The sequence below is a fragment of the Pinus tabuliformis genome, chromosome 2_1, assembly GCF_031772625.1.
Source record: "Pinus tabuliformis cultivar Carrire ecotype Pingquan chromosome 2_1, CPIR1, whole genome shotgun sequence".
Lineage (NCBI taxonomy): Eukaryota > Viridiplantae > Streptophyta > Pinopsida > Pinales > Pinaceae > Pinus > Pinus tabuliformis.
In genome coordinates, this window is record NC_142299.1 from 156,714,282 (window position 1) to 156,737,005 (window position 22,724).

Consider the following 22,724-nt stretch of genomic DNA (forward strand, 5'->3'; position numbering starts at 1 on the left):
CCTGAGCAGTTGGTCTTTGCATACCGGCATAATGCATTTGATGCTGGTATGTTTGGTACGGTTGGTGGGCATGACCATTGTAAAATGGTTGATTTTGACCGTTTTGAATGTACGGCTGTCCACTATTAGTAAAGATTTGTTGCTCAGAACCTTGATATACTTATTGGAATTGCGGTTGTTGGTATTGTACTAGCCATGGCTGTGAAGCCATGTGCTGTTGACTGATACTAACAGTTTGACCAAGATGAGGGGTAATTGTACCCGTCTGAACCTGTGTCATTCCACCAGTCGGCGATTGTGGTTGAGTCGCAGGGTCAAGGGGCTGTTGCATTACAACCTGAGAAACCTGAGGTTGGCATACAACAGGCATCGCTTGGACTTGCGACACCGTCACAATAGCTGGCGTAGTTGGGATATTTGACATAGGTAAGCATTGTTGCATCAAGTATACAACTCTTGGTTGTTGAGGTAGTATAGGTACCCAACCGCTTGACATAATTCCAGTATAACCTTAATGTGGTTGTGAATTCTCGTATGGATATCCTCCCGGAGGGGATAATGAAAGGGTATACTGCCCCCCATACGGTGGTAATCTAGAACTCAAGGGAATTGTTTTCCCTTGGGGGCCGGACTGCCCAAATTGACCTCCAAATGGATCAACTTGTTGAGACTCAACATAAGAGTTTCCGGATATTATTCTGGATGAACAAACAGAAACAGACCATACTATCGAAATAGCCCCTGAGTGGACTCCTTCTAGCGGTTGAGAGCTAGTTGGGACAGATGGTATACCGGCGAACATTGTGGGAGTGATAGCAGGGAGTTCTGTCGTCGCTGTGTCGGACGACACAGTCCTAGATGTTGACAGTTGTTCAGACATTTGTAGTCTATCCAAAAGATTACCTAGCGATTCTACAGGAGCTTCCGCTGGTGGTAGACTAACTTCTGATGAAGAAGGATATAGAGTGACCCCGACTCCAAATTGCGTTGGAGTACTTGTTTGAGGATCTTCTACAATTTCTTCTATGGCAATCAGACCAGGTGGAAGGGGAAGACCGTCAGGTCCGTAGAATATTTCTGGTGCCGAAGAAGGTGTGAAATCGGCAGCGACAGATGTTTGAAGAGCAAGACTCTCCGAACCGGTTGTAGATGGAACTGGTTCGGTAACACAAGTGTTTACTCTCAGACTAGGATCAGTATCACTGTCCTTCTGTGGCTGCTGAAATTCTTCTGTAAAGGCAGGGATTCCAGAAATGTTTGGAGTAACCGGAGTCTCTGATGTCGTTGGAACATTTGTTCTAACTTTAATAGGAGATTTGGAACCGGTTAAACGAGTTCGCTTTGTCCGTACTGGCTTCGATTCCGGATACAAAGACGGTTGACTCGTAAGCCTCCGCGAACGACGGGGTTTCAATTGACTTTCTTCCACGATTGCGGATTACTCGATCAATTAAAATAAAGAGGAAGTATGTTTCCGAATTAAATGAATTTTAGACGCTTTGACACAACTTGTTTTTTCAGTTTTTAAGAGTCGAGAAAAAACAAAAGATGACTCTAGTCTCCTTCGATTTTTAATGAGCCTGAAGTGACAAGTGCTCAGATGGACCTTTTCCGTTAAGGAGTCTGAAAAGGAACGAAAGTGACTACTCTGGAAGTCTAGGTAGAGAGAGTACCAAACCAATCGCAAAACTGCAGAATACTTTTTACGGTACGGCAGTCAATCTTCCCGAATGCTGTGTTCAGTGCATTGCGATCGATAGGGCGGCAGACACGGCTTCCTATGGATAAAGGATTTAAGCCTATAGGGGTCTCCCAAAATATACTCGACGGTACGTGGGAGTACAAGTCCGTACTGGCACTTATCGTCTCAAAGTGGAGCAATCACCCAACCATCAGTGAGAACAACAGTTACCAGGCTTTACGACGCCGGAATACGTCTCTAGCCTAGACCTCTAAATGTTGTGCGTTAAGTTCCAAAGCGTTGTTAAATTCATTGAATTTATTTTAAGTTGATCTTGCTTATGAAGTTTGCCTTTCGGATTCACCACGAGATGTAGATGTAATTTCTAAAATGCAATCTAAAGATGATAAACAAACTTTTTATCTCTTTTATGCAATGAAAATCCTAGCTACTAGGGAAAAGAAAGACAGAACCTTTTCACAAAGAGCACACTGTAATGCACTTTCCTAAATCAAGCCAAACAGACTGTCTATATGCAAATGCACATGCATGTATTTGTTTTCGACTTTCTTAGTATATGGATGCTAAAAAGAAAGTTGACGTACAAATCTGAAATTCTTTTCAAGCGACAAATATAAACAAGCTTCTTTTCGAAATCAAAAATAGAGATGATTACGACACCTTACAATTTTGAAATGAATACTTGTTTTTGACACTAGAAAATTACAAATTCAGATCAAAGGCAATAGTAACAGGATAATCGACCATCAACAGCAATCAAACTTTCTCCTACGACCGAAACCGACACTTGCGACAGATTCAAATCAAAGGACGACAGTGCGACTATGCTACTTTTGCAAAGGAGAACTGTAAATGACTCAACAAACACACAAAAACATCTACAGTTCTTTCGTACAAAGGAGGCGGAATAATAGTAAGGAAAGGAGTTTCAAACAGACATACACTGATCATAGGCAGCAAAATACAGGAATAGAACTGGAAAGAATGAAGCACATAAGCCACAGCTGCACAGAGCTAGTCTGATCAGCGCACCTATAACACAGAGAATCTGAAATGCAGCGCAGGTTGTCCACTCGAGAAGTGCGTTGAAATTCAGAATCTCTGAACAGTACCTGTGCTAGGCCAGAAACGAGACTCTGTTCGGGTTCCGGGTCACAGTTTGCAGTTCAGTTCTTGGTTTTTGGCCGAGTAAAAAGAAATCAGTAATGCAACAATCAGGGGTAGATCTAAGGAGGATCTAAGAGCTATCACAAGGGCAATTAGATAGTTTGTGAATCAGTTGTTTAAATTATAAACAGATCCAGTGGATGGATTGAAGTAGCAGTTATCTACTTTGCATTTGTTATGGCAAATGCAGTTCGAATGCTACTTGTAAGTTTATGAAACAAACAACAAAGAATGATAAACAAACAAACTAATTAGCTCCCCAATGGAGTCGCCATTTTGTTACAGGGAAAAGTGTCTATATAGAACTGCTCTATCCCACTAAGGTGTGACAGCTGCCTTAGAAACAAACAGAGAAAAACTACTTTTGTTTTTCCTTTATGAATTATAGATAGAGAGGAACAGAAAGACCAACCTCTGTCTTGCGCTAATCCTTCGATTCGATCCCTCTCTTCTTTGATAGTCCTCAGCTACCTGCTCCCTTGCACACCCAGCTTCACAAAGTACCTGTAAGATCACAGAAGCATAGCACTATACAAAGACATGGATCTATATTCATAAACAATCTAGGATCAGATGTAAATTGACCATACATATGTAACAAGCATCAATGATACAAAAGCATGGAGGAAAACTCAAATAGTTTTTATTGATAAACAAGAAAAGATCCAGGAGGAGTTACAACCAGTGGTTCCGACCCAGCATCAACCTCCCAGCAAAGAAGCCCCTCTTCACCTCAAACAAAGCTTAGATCACCCAACAATCTGATGTTTGTCTCTAGAAACCAACAGCAATTCCTTACAATATGCAAAATTCCAGCCCCTGGATCTCTGGGATGAGGGATCCATATATAGATATCTGTAAGGGGGATGAGTCAGCTTGTGATTTGATTAGTTTCTTCTCTCTGATAGTTCTTGCTTCCACTTGGAGACTGAAGGCCTCTTACTGATCCTTGGTCGAATTCAGTGAGGCAAGTGTCACAGGAGAAGATTCTGGAAGCTTCCATTGTCTCTCCACCTCGCGGAATGACACTGCCATTTGTCATTTCTCGCCCATCGCACCCCACATAAGGGATTTTTGAAATGCAACGCACCCTCACAGTGTATTTAGGTGAGATGCAACGCACTTAACCAGTGGAGCAGCGGCAATGATCCTGTTTTGATCAATTCTGAGCAGTTTCTCATGGAGAACTTCTGGGAGAAGCTGTAATCTGTTGACCTTGTTCCTTTAGGGGTTAGAACAACACTTTTAGGGACTTAGGAGCCCTTGGTTTATGGACATTTCATGCTTAGAGTTGTAGGGCACAAAAATGTCTATAACACCACTGCATGCATGATGTCCGGTCAAGTCCCTGTTAGATAAAGCAGACTGCCAATCATGGATCTGTAAGTTGGTTGATGTACTGTTGTTGATTCATCATTTGAGCTAACAATGCATCCTGTTACCATTGGGGTACATAGTGGTTTAGAATCTTTCATGCCATACTTTTTCAGGATCTGTTTGAGATATTTGGTTTGTGAGAGAAAAATACCATCTTTATTTTGTTGAACTTGTAGACCAAGAAAGTAGGTAAGCTCACCAAGCAAGGACATTTCAAATTCTTGTTGCATTACTGAGGCAAAATTTTGACTCATGGATTCTTCATTGCTACCAAAAATGATATCATCAACATACACAACAATTATTAGCAATTTATCAGTGTCCATCTTTGTATATAGATTGCTATCTGTTAACCCCTTTGAAAAACCCTGTTGGTGGAGATATTTGTCAAGACGGTAATACCATGCCCTTGGAGCCTATTTTAGACCATAGAGAGATTTTATGAGTTTGCATACAAGTTTTGCATCATTTCCAAGTATGAATCCTTCTGGTTGTTCAATATAGACTTCTTCTTCTAAGTCTCCATTAAGAAAGGCAGATTTTACATCCATTTGGTATACTTTGAATTTTTGAAAACTAGAAAGGGCAAGAAACATTCTTATGGCTTCAAGTCTAGCAACAGGGGCAAAAGTTTCTTCAAAATCTATACTTTCTTGTTGAGCATATCCTTTACAAACAAGTCTGGCCTTGTTTCTAATAACTTCCCCATTTTCGTTCAGCTTGTTTTTGAATATCCATTTAGTTCCTATAATATTCTTATCATGAGATTTAAGAACTAATTCCCAAGTATTATTCGTTTCAATTTGCTCAAATTCTTCATTCATGACCTTGACCCAACATTTATCTTTGCATGCTTCATTTACATTTTGAAGTTCAGTGGAAGATAGTAATGCTAGATAGCTTGAGGCTTCGGCAATGATTCTTCTTGTCTACACACCTACCCCTTTTTCCCCTAAAATTTGAGTTTCTGGATGATTTTTCTGAACATACCTGGACGGAGTCTTTTCTTCTATCATTATTTCTTCTTCTGGTACTTCATTGGTTTATTCTTCAGAATCAGTGTGATTTGATGTGGGAAAATGATCCTCATCTTGTTCATTGTCATAACCTTCGGTTTTTATCTGTTTTGGATTTTTGCATGCTTCATCAACCACAACATCGATACTTTCAATAATTTTCCCAAGTCTTTTATTATAACATTTATATCCTTTACTTCGGAAAGAGTAGCCAAGAAGAATACCTTCATCTGCTCTGGGTTCAAACTTACCAAGTTTTTCATCAGTCCTTTTGATGTAACATTTGCTTCTAAAAACTTTGAAGTATTTTACAGTAGGAGTCTTACCATACCAAAGTTCATGTGGAGTTTGAGTGTTGTTTACCCGAACATTTGCTTGGTTGAGAATAGTGACGGCGGCGAATGCAGCTTCACCCCAGAAGGTCGTAGGAGTTCTAGATTCATATAGCATAGCACGAGTCATTTGTTGAACAGTTCTATTCATCCTTCCTACCACTCCATTTTGTTGAGGAGCCCTTGTGGTGGAGAATTTCTTTTTTATTCCATGTTGTTCACAAAAGTCAAAGAATTCATCCAAGGTAAATTCCCCTCCTCGATCAGATCTGAGGCATTTGATTTTGCGATCTGATTCATTTTCAACCAAAGCTTTGAAGGCTTTGAACTTTTCAAATGCTTCATCTTTATGCTTTAGAAGACCTATCCAACACATTCTGGAAAAATCATCAATGAATAATATAAAGTATTATTCTCCACGAGGTGACTTTTTCCTTGATGGTCCACATAAATCAGTATGAACAAGTTCAAGAGGCTTACTAGCTGACCCTTCCTTTTCGATGAAGTGAAATCTGGTTTGCTTACCGGATTGACATGATTTGCATATAGTATTTTCAGGAATGTTGATATCTGGAAGATCACGAACAGCCTGGAATTTGCATGATTTTCTTATTTGAGAAAATCTTAGATGTCCCAATCTTCTGTGCCATAGCCAGTTTTCATCATTTTTGCTTAGATAGCACTGTTGTTTTCCTCCCTTGAGTATGTATAGGTTGTTTGGAGTTTTTGTACATTTGATCACGATTTCTCCTGTATCAAGCTCATGAACAACACATCCATTTGATCGAAACACTACTTCATTTCCTTGATCACACATTCGACTCACACTCAGCAAGTTATGCTTTAAGCCATCAACATACATAACATTCTCAACTTTAACTTTTTCTTTCAAGAAAACAGAGCTTTTACCTTTTATGACAGCAGGAGTGTTGTTTCCAAATGAGACACTCTTTTCCTTTTCTAAGGCATTATATGAGTGTAGTTTTTCTTTGTCCCCTGTCATGTGTTTTGAGCATCCACTGTCGATGTACCACTGGTTTTCTTGTCCTTCTGCATACAAGGCTAGACCACATCTTTCTGTTTTCGGTTCTTTCTTTCTCCATATTTTGGGATTTAATGGAGTTTGTTCATTTTGAGATATTTGCTCAAATTTACTCCTGTATTCAAATTCTTCATGACCAAAGTTGTTACAAATTGAACATTCTATTTCATTTTCAAGAAAAGAAAAGTTCATATAATAACTTTTCTTGATCCCTGTCACATTCCTTTGATTTCGTGCTTCTCTAGTCATGATGGTTTTGTAAGCAACATATTGAACAGCGTTGTGTCCAAAATTATGACATGAGAAACATTGACCATTAAAGAAGTTCCTGCGATTATCGAATCTACTGACCCGGTGATTGTAGTTTCTATTGATATTTGTCTTTGAAGCAAATTGAGTACGAATTACCTGAGGTTGATTGTAGTTTCTGTTCATCCTTGAAGTAAATTGACCCTGATTTACCTAGTGATCTGCTTTATGCATTTGCTGATGATTGTCAAACTATTCACCGCTCTTTGTTGCATCAAGATAGCTTTCAGTGGCGGTTGACGGCTTTTGTGATTGAGATGCTTATTCAGTATATCCAAGACCTGTCTTTATCAGAGGAGAACACTACACTTTGATAATTTCATTTAAGGTTTCTGATCCTTTAGCAAATCTAAGATAGAGAACTTATGTTTTCTCAAGATCCTTTCTTAGACCCACAATTTCACATTCTAGTTTTTCATTGTGTTTTTCTCTTTCAGCAAGTTGGTATGTCAAGGTATCAATCATCATACTCTTTTCTTCTAAAAAGATTTAGAGTTTAGAGATTTCTTTATAAAGGTCATTTTCATCTAAAGCATCCAAAAATCATCTTTATAAGCCATCATAAGTCTATAGTCATTACTATTTTTATCTTCATCACTATTTGATAAACCATCGCTATCTTCATGAGTATAGTAGCTTTTTTTACTTACACTTTGTTTTCTATTCCATTTTGCAAATTCCTCCCCTTTATCATATTTATCTTTATGAGGACATTTGGCAGCATAATTACCGACTCTGCCACAGGCAAAACATTTGAAAGGTAGTTTACCTCTGAATCTTCTGAAACCCCGTTGAAGCTTCTTGTTGGGTCCCTATAATACTAGTGATTACACCATTACTATTGTAGTTATACCCCTTATTTATATTGTTGTGCCCCTATTACCCCCATATTGTTATTTTTGTGCCCCATAGAATCCCTCTATTGTTATTTTTGTGGCTTTATATTATTATTGTTAGGTCGGCTGGATTATATTGTGACTCCTTAGACTCCTATATATAGAAAGGAGGTTTTGTCATTTGTATCATCCAAGAATTGTTCATTTATGTAATGTAAAGGAGGTTGCCCCCTCGAAGAGGCTGAATTCTAAGGCGTTGATCTATCTTTTCTATCTTTTCTTGAGCTGGTTTCATAACATTTGGTATCAGAGCTTTGGATTCTAGGGTTTCGCTGCTCCAAACAGGTCATCGTGGCATTTTCGCTATAACTTTTTTTCTGTGACGTTTCAGAAGTCGCAAAAAAAACCCATTTGAGAAGAAATCGCGCTGAACCTTGGGTCCGAATTTCAGAGCTTTTCGCGCGATATTTGCGGAGATATGATCTGAGGAAGTTGGTCTTTTTGCAGACTCCTGAATTACATTCAAAACAGGTGACCTGGGGAAAATCGTCATAACTTTCTCTCTGGGGATCGGATTGAAATTTCGTAAGAAGGTACAGAAAGAGGACGGACTGTAGTTTCTTGTGTGTGTGTTTCAGATTCAAAGGTTGAAACAGTGACTCGTGGCACGTCGTACAAGTTCGCTCTACTGAACCAGTCTAAAAGCAAGTCACTGTGGGAGATTTCACATAACTCTTCCTTGGAGAATCCAATTTGGCTCAGACTTGTGGCATTGGAAAGAGGACGCAGAAGGCTACTACAGGTAGCAATTTCAGAACTGGATGATCTGAAATTACAGAGATACATCAGATTCAATATCAGGCTTCTATAAAGTGAAAAAAGGTGTGTAGTTTTTTTTTTTAATTTTTGTGTAAGCTTGGTTTAACGGAATTCAAAGGGCATAGTAAAGCATTATTATCGGTAACTGATGCCCCGAGGAAAGAAAATGCAAACACCTAGTAAGGAACCTGAAAGCTCTAGCATGACTCATGAAGAAGAGGAAGAAATGCTACATGATATATCAAAATTACAAGAACAAGTGCAACAAATGTCACGCTCACAAAAGCTAACAGAAGCTAAGATAAGTGGCGTGGAATCTAAGATAAATGGCGTGGAATCTAAGATAAAGGGCATGGAAGCTAAGATGGAGGATTCGATGGCAGATTTGAAGATAGATTTGAAGACAGACATGGAAGAATTGAAGAAGTTGCTACAAGAAAAGGTCACTAATGGTGAAAAGGTAGTAAAGGAAACTCATGATGAGAACAAAAGAAATGTTAATCATGATTCCATAGACGCTAATGTTGGATCGAAGAATCACCATATTCCAAAAATCGATATGAGGAAGTTTGATGGCAAGGATCCCGCCACATGGATATTACAGATGGAGCAATTCTTCGATCTCAATAATGTGCAAAACACACAAAAGGTACGTATGGCAACTTGTATATTTGGAACCAAATCAGTTTGTATGGTATCAATGGCTTTGCTCTCGTAAACAATTTATCACTTGGGCAATTTTTACGGAAGAATTGATAGCACATTATGAGGATACAAAAAGCAACACTTTTTTTAGCCAATTGATAAGTCTCAAACAAAAGGGTTCAATAATGGAGCACATTGAGGAGTTCCAAAAATTGAACATAAGGGTAAAAGATATTCCAGAGGAGCATAGGATTGATGTGTTCATAGGGTCTTTAAAGGATAATATCCAACATGATGTTCGCCTTTGGGAACCTGATTCATTAGAGAAGGCATTCAGGTTAGCAAGAAAAATGGAAAGCAAAATTATGGCAACCAGGAAGCATACCACTCACAACTATAAAGACGGAAGTGTTGTTGCCCCTAGTCTTCCACAACCTATAAGGTTGACACCACAACAATTGGAAGAAAAAAGAGCAAAAGGGCTTTGTTACAGTTGTGATAGCAAATACACTAAAGGTCATAAGTGTGCTGAGAAGAAATTATTCTACATAGATTGTGAAGAGGAAGAAGAAAAGGAGCAAGAAAGGTCAAAAGAAGAAGATATACTCCAGGAACAAAGCCTAGATGAAGAACAAATAAATCCGACCATATCTTGTAATGCATTGGCGGGAATTACCACTCCTCAAACCATCAAGATAGAAGGACAAATCAAGAAGAAAAAGGTAATAGTGTTGATTGATTCAGGAAGCACCCACAATTTTATTCATTGTAGGGTAGCAAAAGAATTGAATTGCTTCCTATATCCAGCACCAGAGTGTCAAGTGATGATTGCAAATGGAGGAACAATAAATTGCTCTGGAAAGTGCCATAATATCAAGCTATCCATGGGAGAATATGTATTGACTAGCCCAATGCTTTCCATTCCAATGGGAGGTGCTGATGTTGTACTAGGAGTCCAATGGCTACAATCCTTGGGTACAATAGCTTTTAATTTTCAAGAACTTTTCATCAAATTTTCTACGGAAGGAAAGGAAGTTGAATTAAGGGGTATTGCAGGGAAACCAGGAAAGATAATCAGCTCTAATGGCATGACAAAGCTTCTAAAAAAGGAGCAAAGAGGTGTAATTGCACAATTATGTTCGCTAGATGTTTCCACATTGGAATCATCTATTTCTCCAGATCTCCAAAAAGTCCTGGACAATCATTCCAAGGTATTTGAGACTCCCAAAGGTCTCCCACCTATGCGTGATCATGATCATGCTATTCATCTGATTCCAGGAAGTGTTCCTCCAAACATCAGGCCGTACAGATATCCCTATGTCCAAAAAAGTGAAATTGAACGTATGGTTGCAGAAATGCTAGAGGCTGGTATAATTCAACCGAGTCAAAGTTCTTTCTCAGCTCCAGTAGTATTGGTGCACAAGAAGGATGGATCATGGCGCATGTGTCCGGATTATAGGGAGCTCAACAAGCTCACTATTAAAGATAAGTTCCCCATTCCTGTCATTGATGAATTACTGGATGAATTGCATGGATCAATTTACTTCACCAAGTTGGATCTTCGTTCGGGATATCATCAAATCAGAATGAAGATTGAAGACATTCCGAAAACGGCATTTAGAACTCATGAGGGTCATTATGAATTTTTGGTCATGCCTTTTGGCCTTACCAATGCACCTTCAACATTTCAAGGTTTGATGAATTCAATTTTCAAACCATTCCTTAGAAAATTTGTGTTAGTATTTTTTGATGATATACTAATCTACAGCAAGTCTTGGAAGGATCATGTTGAACATGTTGACAGGGTGCTACAACTATTGGAGGAGAAACAATTATATGCAAAAAGATCCAAATGTTTCTTTGGAGTCCAGGAGGTGGAATATTTGGGTCATATTGTATCTCATGAAGGAGTTAAGGTAGACCCTAGCAAAATTAAAGCCATTAAGGAATGGAAAATCCCCACATCCATAAAGCATCTGCGAGGATTTCTTGGGTTGACAGGGTATTATCGCAAGTTTGTTAAGAATTATGGGAGAATAGCAGCACCTCTAACAACATTATTGAAGAAAGATTCATTTTCATGGACTCCGGAAGCAACAAAGGCCTTTGAACATCTTAAAGAGGCAATGTGCCAAGCACCGGTCTTAGCTACACCGGACTTCACAAAAACCTTTATTGTGGAATGTGATGCTTCAGGAAATGGAATTGGTGTTGTTCTAATGCAAGATGAAAGACCCATTGCTTTTGAAAGTCGTCCAATCAAGGGAAAGTTTTTAAGCAAAGCTATTTATGAGAAGGAAATGTTGGCAATACTCCATGCACTTAAGAAATGGCGACCCTACCTAATGGGAAGACACTTCAAGGTAAAAACGGATCATGATAGCCTTAAATACTTTTTAGAACAAAGATTATCCTCTGAAGAGCAACAAAAGTGGGTCACAAAGATGTTGGGTTATGACTTTGAAATCATCTACAAAAAAGGGAAGCAAAATGTGGTGGCAGATGCACTCTCAAGAAAGGATGAGGATGTGGAAGCATTGTTGTGTGCCATTTCTATTATCCAACCAGATTGGATAAACGAAGCAAGGGAGGAATGGAAGAATGACGAAGAAGTGTGGGCACTTATTCGAAAGCTACAACAAGATTCCAGTACTTCTGATACATTTAGCTGGCAAAATGATTCGTTATGGTACAAAGATCGCTTATACCTCTGTAAGAATTCCCAGCTAAAACAAAAGATTCTTATGGAATTGCACACTTCTCCCTTAGGAGGGCACTCAGGATTTTTAAAAACTTACCACAGGGTTAAGAAGGAATTTTTTTGGGATGGCCTTAAATCAGATATTCAAAAGTTTGTGGCGGAATGTTTGGTTTGCCAACAAAATAAAGTTGAAACAATTAAGACACCGGGTCTATTACAACCTTTATCCATTCCAAGCCAACGTTGGGAGGAGGTTTCAATGGATTTTATCACAGGTTTACCCAAGTCTGAGGGAAAGAGTGTCATCATGGTGGTAGTTGACAGACTTACCAAGTATGCACACTTTTGTGCATTATCACATCCATTTAAAGCCAGTACAGTTTCTACTGCATTTATGGAAACAGTTCAAAAGCTACATGGAAACCCAAAGATTATTGTAAGTGACAGAGATCCCATTTTCACTGGAAATTTTTGGACAGAATTATTTTCTTGTCTTGGTACTCAGTTAGCTCATAGCTCATCTTATCATCCTCAATCTGATGGGCAAACTGAGATAGTAAACAAATGTTTGGAAGGATATCTTCGTTGCTTTGTATCTGATAAACAGACACAATGGGTCAAATGGTTGCCTCTGGCTGAATGGTGGTATAACACTTCCTTCCATACAGCAACAAAAATGACCCCATTTATGGCACTTTATGGGTATCAACCACCATCCATCACATCATATTTAAGAGAAAATTCTAAGGTTCAGGCAGTGGAACATCACATCGAACATCAACAACAAGTCCTCCAACTCTTAAAGGATAACCTCGTGTTGGCACAAAATAGAATGAAACAACAGGCAGATCAACATCGCAGTGAAAGAAGTTTTGATGTAGGTGATTGGGTATTCCTACGGCTACAACCATATAAGCAAATGTCCCTAAAGCAAGCTAAGAAGGATAATAAATTATCACCAAAGTATTATGGTCCGTACAAGGTGTTGCAAAAGATTGGTACTATGGCATACAAATTGGAGCTTCCTGCAGCTTCTCGATTGCACCCAGTTTTCCATGTTTCATGTTTAAAGAAGGTTATAGGTGACAAGCTCCCAATTCAAACAATATTGCCAGAACTTGACGAGGAAGGAAAAATTATATTGGAACCGGAAGCAGTCACAGAAACAAGAACTCGACAGCTACGAAATCGATCAATTTCAGAGTATCTTATCAAGTGGAAGAACTTATCCGCTGAAGATTCCACATGGGAGGATGAGAATTTTATGCAGAAGTATCCAGAACTACTCAAGCGTTGAGGACAACACTTTTTTGAAGGAGAGGGGCATGTTGGGTCCCTATAATACTAGTGATTACCCCATTACTATTGTAGTTATACCCCTTATTTATATTGTTGTGCCCCTATTACCCCCATATTGTTATTTCTGTGCCCCATAGAATCCCTCTATTGTTATTTTTGTGGCTTTATATTATTATTGTTAGGTCGGCTGGATTATATTGTGACTCCTTAGACTCCTATATATAGAAAGGAGGTTTTGTCATTTGTATCATCCAAGAATTGTTCATTTATGTAATGTAAAGGAGGTTGCCCCCTCGAAGAGGCTGAATTCTAAGGCGTTGATCTATCTTTTCTATCTTTTCTTGAGCTGGGTTCATAACACTTCTTCACAAAGTTTACTTCCTCTTTTTCTTCTGAAATATGTCCTGATTCATTGAGTTCTTCTTTTCCTTTTGTTGAAGCTTTAAATGCGGCTTCTCTCATATCTGATGGACCTCCTTTTCTCATCTCAAAGGCAGTTAAGATTCTGTGAAGCTGTGTCATAGTAATAGTCTATAGATCTTGCTTTTCTTCTATGGCATATACTTTTGATTCAAATTTAGCAGATAAGGATCTTAAAACTTTTTCAACTAAGGTAACTTCCTTTATCTCTTCACCCAGATTCTTCATGCAATTAACAACCTCATCTATACGTAAGAAGTAACTAGCTATACTTTCATCATTGTGCATCTTGAGAGTTTCATATTGAATTCTAAGAGCTTGCAGTTTAGCACGTTTTACTTGAGAGTCTCCTTCGTAGCTTAGAACGATTTTTTCCCATATTTCTTTCGTTGATTTGAGCTGCATAACTTTGACAAACTTTGATTGTGACAGACTTCCCAATAATGTATTGACAGCCTTGGCATTGGTTTCATATTGCTTTTTACCTGTCGTATCTGTAGGAACTGCTGATGGAAATGTATATCCTCCTTCCACGATTTCTCAGACATATGTTCTAAGAGATTGAAGATAGGTCGTGGTTCTTACCTTCCAGTGAACAAAATTGCTCCCATCAAAGATTGGCAGTCTGGTGGATCCCCCCCTTTCTTGATTACTCATGATGATGGATCTTCCTTCAAGCGATCAAGCTTCTTCTGAAGGACCTGCTCTGATACCAATTGTTGGAAATAATACTAAGGGGGGGAGGGGGGTGCGGTGAATCAGTGTTATCAGATCAATACCTTAAATTTCAAAACTGATTTGTATACGCTACTTCAGCTCAATGAACTAGCGTGTATACACAACTATACTTAATGAAACCAGCGTATATGCAGAGATCTTTTGATTTACCCAAATTATCATGTATTGAACTTTAATCAGTATATCAGGAATTCATTAAACAGTGCAGTAAAAGCAGAATAATGCATCACACATAAGAAACACACATGAACACCAAGATATAAGGTGGAAACCCAATGTGGGTGAAAACCACCTGCTACTGTCGTCTCTGTCTTCTTTTAATAATAAGATAATTCAGTTTACAATTTTTCTACTGGTGCAGTCTTATACCAATACGCAGGCTTCTACCTGCAAAACGCTGCAACCTTCTCTCGTTCTCCAGCTTCTACTGGAAGGGAGCTACAACCCCCTAGCTCTTGTACTAGCTGATATGTTTGCTAGTACGTAGGCACTGACCTACAGAAGGCTACGACCTTCTTTCTTCCTTCAGGGACCTCGTTTCATAAATTTTCAGACTAGATCCATCAACATCATTCAATCATCAAATATATCTGCATCAACCAATCTCCTTTTGAACCAACCACAACCGAATCACTCAATCACTTTGACAACCCATCAATCTGATTATTCAGAATGTTGTCACCAGAATACAGTAACCTGAACCCAAGCCAGAACCCACAACTCTGCAACAGTAAAGGGAAAACAACTGAAATATATTTTATAAGGTATACGCTACTTCCATGTGTCAAACCTATGTGTACACGCGCTTTGCTCAAAGCTAACCAGCGTATATATCTGCAAGTATAAATTCAGAGTTCTGCAACTATTCCAAACTTCAGTTATACCCAGATCATATCATTTACAGAATAATATATGCGTCAGTGTTCAAATCTAGAATATACATGAGCAAAAACACATAATGATAGTTCATTTTACGCCTTAAGTCCCTGATCCATCATTAGATATGACCTCTCCTCATCAGCTAAGGTTCATCCTTGGTTTAGATCCAGCGATGCACCATAACCCAATAACCTGCATCCTAAATCTCACACTTCATCAGATATTCGACACTTGCACACCTTGGCCTAATGATCTTCTCCTCATTTTATAGTTTTAAGCCTTTCTCAATACCATGGACCAAAACCACTTAGGACCAATACCTTAGACCAAATACCTAGGGTCAATACCTCGAACCAAATACCTTGGACGAATACCATGGATCAAAATACCATGGACCAAATACTTCGGACAAAAAATTTAATTTTCCAAGGTATACGCGCTTTTCCTTCTGTGAAAGTGTGTGTATACGTATACGCGACTTGTATATAGTGAACCTACGTATACCTCTCTTTCTTCATTCTGTGAACATTGATCTGCAATTCTTTGTTGTTTACCTGCTATACTTTCTGAACTGATTCCTTGAAGTTGCCCTGCATTTCTTCACATCTGTAAACACTGTTGTCATGCATTCTGTCACATCTGATATCTCTTCTGTAGATTTATCTAGTTACCATATACAAGTGAGTTATTGTGCTACAAGTGGGTTGCTATCAAATACAACACATACATCATAATGCCAACAAGTCCAAGCTTAATTGTCCTCAACATTGTTGGACCCTTCTCCATTCAATGAATCCTTTCCATTGGAAGCCCTTTTGTGTGTCATACCCCGCATCACATCCATCATCTCCTTTTGGCCCTTAGCCAACTCATTTATGGCCCTGAGTAAGCTATTAAAAGCTTGTTCCTCCTTATCCCCCCATATTTGGTCTTTCAAACTCAGGTGTTTTCTCTAACCCCTTGCCCCTGTTTGGTGTCTCCTCACTCTCTATATTAGGGATATCTTCCTCTAAAATGGGAGTTGGTTCTATGTAAGTATGCTTCCTCCTATATGTTATCCATGTGTATGGATTTTCTTCTGTTGTAAATTTTCCAGCCAACTGCTTTCAAACCAAACCCACAAGTTGAGCCAAGATTAAGGCTTTCATACCATTGTAAGAGTCTGCTTTGACAAACTTTTGAATTTCTTTAGAAAGTTCTGACTTTTTAGTTGGAGTTTAGGGAGATATTTCTTCAAATGGTTCGGTTACACTTTGTTGTAGGTGATGTTTTCATAAGTTGGCCTCACTGTACATTGTTTTTAATTCCTCCACATGTATCAACAGTCTCCAGACAATTGTATATTTGGCAATAGTTAACTTCATAAATTTAATGCAATGGATAATAGACAACAGCCTTTACAAATAGACAGTTTCATTCAAACTTGAATAGACAGAGAGCAGATTGGAAGATGGAACCTAATATTTAGTTGATTGTCAACACCAGAGAGTACATAAGCAATTATTTAGCTCACCAAGATGATGCTCCAACACTTGCTGTGATACACATTGCCCAGAAGTTTTGTTTCAGCACCCAACCCTTCGAATATGACTCTAAAGGTGATACGCAAGCCCTCCAGTGAAGCTACAACAGCAAGGAATGAGGGAGAAATAGCTTTTGACCTCCTCAATGTGACCTCCAGAACTCAAAATACGACCTTGGGAGAACAGTCTCACGCTCAACACCAAAAATACGACTAGCCTATGGCTATTTGAAGCACCCCACCATCCACACGTTCAGTGTTTTAATGAAAACGCTGCCCAGGAAGAAATACGACCCAGCTTTCATCCAACAAGAATGTCAACTCGTTCCTTCTAGAGAAATAAGGTCCAGCAGTTAGAAATGCATCAACCCACCAAGGAAAATTAAGCCAACTCCCTTTTTTTCACCTTCAGGAAGGCTTGACCCAGCTCAATAATTTTCAATGGAAAGTGTGCTGCCTTGATGCGCTCAACCTGAGTCAGGCTAAGTTTTACGTTATGTCTCTTTGGAGAAATATTTGGTCTGGCCCCACCATAAAAGTATGCATAATTTGTGGGTCCCATGAAACTGCATTATTTACTGATATTAATTTGCCTTTGACACTTCATTCTCTGTGAAGCCTTCAGCCTGTCATAGGAAATAGGAAAATGCAATATAAGGATATAAACCACTGAAAGAAAGCTTGAATACTTCAACATTTCTCAAAAATTCCATCCTCCATTGAAGCTCTACAGTGAAATTTGAGTGATTTCACTCTCACATCCAAACTAGGGAATCTCATTGCAACACTGAAATCTATTATGGCAGCTAGGGCTGCAAAGCCCTCAGCGTTCTTTTCCAACTCTCTCCAAGAGCTCTCTCTTCAAACTCACACAATGCACGAATGCCGAGAGTCTCCTCATTTCCCCTCTTTAATGAGTTTAGGATTGTCTTTTCATCTTCACCTTCCCTTTTGTCTTTTCATCTTCACCTTCCCTTTTCTCTCTTTATTTTTTCTTTTTCTTTTTATTAACTTCACTTTTATAAAGTTGTTTTATGATACTTCACTTTATAAAGTTAAAGTGAAATCCAACTTGCCTATGAAATATCAACCTTTCCCCTTTTTAATAAAGTCTTCTTATGCAAATTTAAGTCCCCTTATTAATTATTTCCACACTTTAACCTACGGGAACCACTTTAGGCTAGCTAACTCCGTCATAAGCTTCCTATGGGGACAGGGACATTACACATGCCATCAATTGTAATTTTCGAGAATGACTGGAGCCTCTCATGCATCCTTATTTTCGTAACTCTCAAGCATATCTGCTCTAGCAGACCCAAAAATATTATTAGGATCCTCTGCAATTGGGGCACTTAAGTTCCTTTAGTTGCAGCCATAATGAATACCTCAATTTGATTTTGTGGTGTGGACTTGTATAAACGAGTACACAAAACAAGGTTAGGAATTGAAACTTAAGCTTCCCTCTAGTTTTCCTATAGTCTTGCCTCTTGCATTTATTTTTCTTTGTACCTCTTTAAGGCCTCTTAAATAGTCTCAATTATTTATTTTATGTGAATTTTTTATCAAAGAATACCTCAACGCCAAAGTCAAAATCTAAATTCTTTTTGATAGATTTGTAGAAACCATAGTGAATAGATCATATATAGTCTCGCCATAAAAAATAACCAAAGGACTCTCAAAATGCATCCAAGACAGCTATATAACTTATGCCAGATATATCAAACTACCTATCACGTACGCAATTGGAACTAGGCTGACTGGCTTCATTACCAAACAATAGAACTTGCTACTAGTAAAAGAACCACGAGAGTGACATCTATGACAAGAGTTATGGTAACCAAGCACAAAAATGAAAAATGTTGTCTCAGGTTTTCACATGGAAATGATTATGTTTCTCTTCCAAGATTAGTGACAGAGAATAAACCGACAGCAAACACGGGCAACCTACCTAAGCCACATGGTTTGGGTTTGAGTTTAAATTCAGCAATGATTAGGTTTGCTTTGAATTCTAACTCTTATATGAAGTTTAAACGAGGTTTACTATTACATTCTTTTATATATAAAACTTTTAAATGAAATATAACATAAAATAGTAAGAAATCAACATCAATAAACATCAAATAACAAGTTTGAGTTGTGACACAAGGTTACGAGGTTGAGTTGTTGACTTGATCAATGACCATGAGGTTTGATGAGGTTAGGTGAACCTCAAAAAAAAAATTACTTTCACTTAATTCTGAACCTCAATGTTGAAGTTTGGCAAATCTTATGACATAGGCCACAACAATGGATGGGTAAAAGAACAGTCTCTACATAAATGGTATGGCAACAAAAATGCTTTTAATGATTTATTGGTAAATTTTGGAAAGATGTATGAAAGAATGCTCGATGTCATTCGTTATTTTTGGACTAAACTTCTAGCCAAAGCAATACGAGATGGTAGAAAAGCTACCTTCCCCTTTCTCTTTATCAAGTGGACAACTTTTCTAGGGACAAACACAGTTCTTCCATGAAATTTGATCCAGTACAACTTATCTGTTAGATAAACTTGACCCTATGGTGGAGTTGAGGTTATGTCAACAGTTATGGTTAACAGTTGTGGTTTTGGGCACCTAGTATTGGTGACTCATGGTATTACATGTAGTTGAATCCCTTAAAAGGCTTGTGTATTCTCCATTGTAGGCAGCCATGGTTGAGCAGAGAAAGCTCAGGTTGTTGGTCGGCTTGGCTGTGTTTTAACGAAAGACAATAATAGATCTATTGTTGGTTGGTTTTTCCCCCAATTGGGGTTTTCCAGATAATCATGGTGTACATGGTTTGAATGTGTATTTCTTGATTGTTATATTTATTTCTCTTGAACCCTAACAAATGGTATGTTGGCAAGGGCCTTGGATAGCTGTTCGAAATGTTCCCATCGACAAAGTGGTGGTGCTGGTTGAAGCAATAGCTCATTGCACAAAACAACAATGTCCGTTGAGTGATGGTTTGATGAGGAGCATGAAGAAAATGAAGTCTCGAGCCTTTGCCAAGCCCTGGGAATATTTTTTGGAAATTTAAATTAAATTTTGAAATTGTAAATTAGATTAAGTTGAGTTAGTCTGAGTGCATGAAGACCAAAGCCGCGTGCTATCTGCTGCGTGTATTCTCTGCAGTCCCGTGAAGACCAGAGCCGCGTGCCACCTGCGTGTATACTCTGAGGTCCGGTTTGGTTTGTAAATCGTGAAGAGTGGAGGCTGGAGAAAAACCTTCTGCACGGCGTGAAGAGGAGGCACCGACCTATGTAAAGAGAAAGGAGGACGCAGGAACCTACATACTCTGCATCCAGAATTGGAGTGGAGCGAGGAGGCACCGGCGTGGAGAGAGGAATCTTTGCATGCATCGAGGAGCCTTGACATCTGCGTCAAGGAGGGCACCACTACTGCGTACCCACCAAAGGCGCATTGGAGAATGCTGCCCTGCGTGTGAAGTGTTGCCCCTGAGGGTGAAACCCCTCCATCGTTGACCACGATGCTACTATCGAAGAGAAAGGAGGACGTAGAGGATTACCAGAAAGCCTGTCTGAGTCGAAAACCTGCCTGATCTACTGAAGCCGAGAGATCAAAACAAAAGAACAGAGCATTGTTTTCATAAAATCAAGAAAGTCAGGTAATTCTTTTTTTTTCCAGAGAAATTTGTTGAAAGGCTTTTATGGTTAAAGAAAAAATTCTATTCTAAAATAGTAACAGAAATTTTAAATAAAAATTCAGTTACAAGAGAAGGGTTAAATAGTGGGATAGGAGTCTTACAGGGTGAAATGCATGGTTAAACTTGCAGCAATTCAAGTTGTGTGTGGGTCAAGATAGCAACAAAATAAAAATAAAATGGAAATTTTCATGTAAATGGGTATACGACTGTAAGACCTGGTAAGGAATGCATAACCGAGTAAATCACTGGTAAAGTCTGAATGTCCACTTGGGTGATATGGAGATGCATGTGGTGGTATGATGAAGCATGTTGAACTAGGAAAGCTTGTGAGATTATCAAATACCCTAACATTGACTGGGTAGGGCCTGGAGGTGAGTGGTGGCTGGCTCACTTGGCAGATTTGGCTAGATTTGGCCAAGGAAAACCCAAAGTCAAGTTTAAAGGGGGGATTGTTAGATAAACTTGACCCTATGGTGGAGTTGAGGTTATGTCAACAGTTATGGTTAACAATTGTGGTTTTGGGCACCTAGTATTGGTGACTCATGGTATTGAGCTCATGGTATTACATGTAGTTGAAGCCCTTAAAAGGCTTGTGTATTCTCCATTGTAGGCAACCATGGTTGAGCGGTGAAAGCTCAGGTTGTTGGCCGGCTTGGCTGTGTTTTAGCCAAGGACAATAATAGATCTATTGTTGGTTGGTTTTCCCCCAATTGGGGTTTTCCAGATAATCATGGTGTACATGGTTTGAATGTGTATTTCTTGATTGTTATATTTATTTTTCTTCAACCCTAACATTATCTTCTCAGTGTTTTATTTGCATGGAGGTGTAAATCTGGTTTGAGAAGTAATTTATAAGTAATCCAAATGAATTATTAAAGGAAAGCATCACTGTTATTACCCCAGCAAACAAGCCCAAAAAACATCTGATACATAAGTGGATCCATGCATATAGCAGATGAAATGATTATGGTGATACAACAATGGCATATCCCCGGTAACAATGCCCAATAAACATCTAAAAGACTAATATATAGGCTAATCCACAGATAGTGGATAATACAGAAGTAATGCTAGATTCAAAACGCAAGAGAAATCGCATTGTTGGTTGGTTTCAGCTTGTCTAAAGAGTCGAGTTCTCAATTTTGTTGTGCGCCAAATGGTGATACCATTTAGACTGATAATCTTCATGTTCTCGAGTGCTAGTCGTCATGTTCTCTCTCTCTGTTGAAGCACTGATATGTACCTCTAAGTCCAGGTCTGCTATGTACCTCAATTTTGAGAAGTTTGAAGTCATGTGAACTCGAGATATGCATCCTCAAGTTTAGCGACTCAAGGACCCTATGAGAACCAGGTTTAGATGGGTCTTCCTGGTGTCTGTATTCAATGCACCCAATGCACCATTTAATTGGGTACCACAAAGAGCTGATGGATCACACCTGCGCTATGGAATGCACTTTGCTTCACTCAGTACAACATAGATGTATCATATCATTTAAAAATTAACCTCTGAGTGATCTAAGCTCTTTTTCTTAAGCCCTTGGACCATTTATTAATCAAAAGTCCTCCCCATCTCAACATACAAAGCTTTCAAAAAATATTTGCTGAAGCTGAAACAGAAAATCCATGCAAGATTCTGTTTCCATCTTGAACAGATTTTTCTGGGGCGTGTTTATTGTCATGAAATTATTGGAAACAAGGACATGCTTTACATATGTCTGCCTTAACTTCACCATTGTATATACTTTGAAACGATAGCCTCACACATTTTTGCAACTTGTATTCACTCTTCATTTCTGTGGAATCACAATTTCTGATACACCTCTAGCTTTCTAAACTCTATAAACATTTCCTGTGTTCTCTTCCCGGACTGCAGCTGCAATAACAGGAACCAAGTTCTTACCAACAAAATAGACAACAAACAATTTTAAAACCATGCAGAATTTCCAGGAAAAGGCGAGAATGACAAAAGAATTTATACCCAAATAAAATTCTTATATTTGAGAATCCACGCTTGTTTGCCAAAGAGATGTTGTATGCATTAGAACACTTGGAAAAAAGTAAGATAGGTACGTGTAACATTTCCAGTCAAAAAGTCCAAAAGCAAGAGTAGCAGAGATAATATGGATTACGACCATAATATTATCTCTAATTTTAGAGGACCATGGTTTATGGGCAACATATTCATAAGATGGACAGTACTATCCATTTGTTCGCATGCTTCCAACTCCACATCTTC

The 22,724-nt window shown here is 38.7% G+C and overlaps 1 protein-coding gene across 1 annotated transcript in view; it reads right to left on the reverse strand.

Annotated features, from left to right (window-relative positions):
* LOC149199206 (putative disease resistance protein At5g63020) overlaps positions 1-22,724 on the reverse strand; it is a 43,873-nt gene that overhangs the window by 20,247 nt on the left and 902 nt on the right. The window lies entirely within an intron of this gene.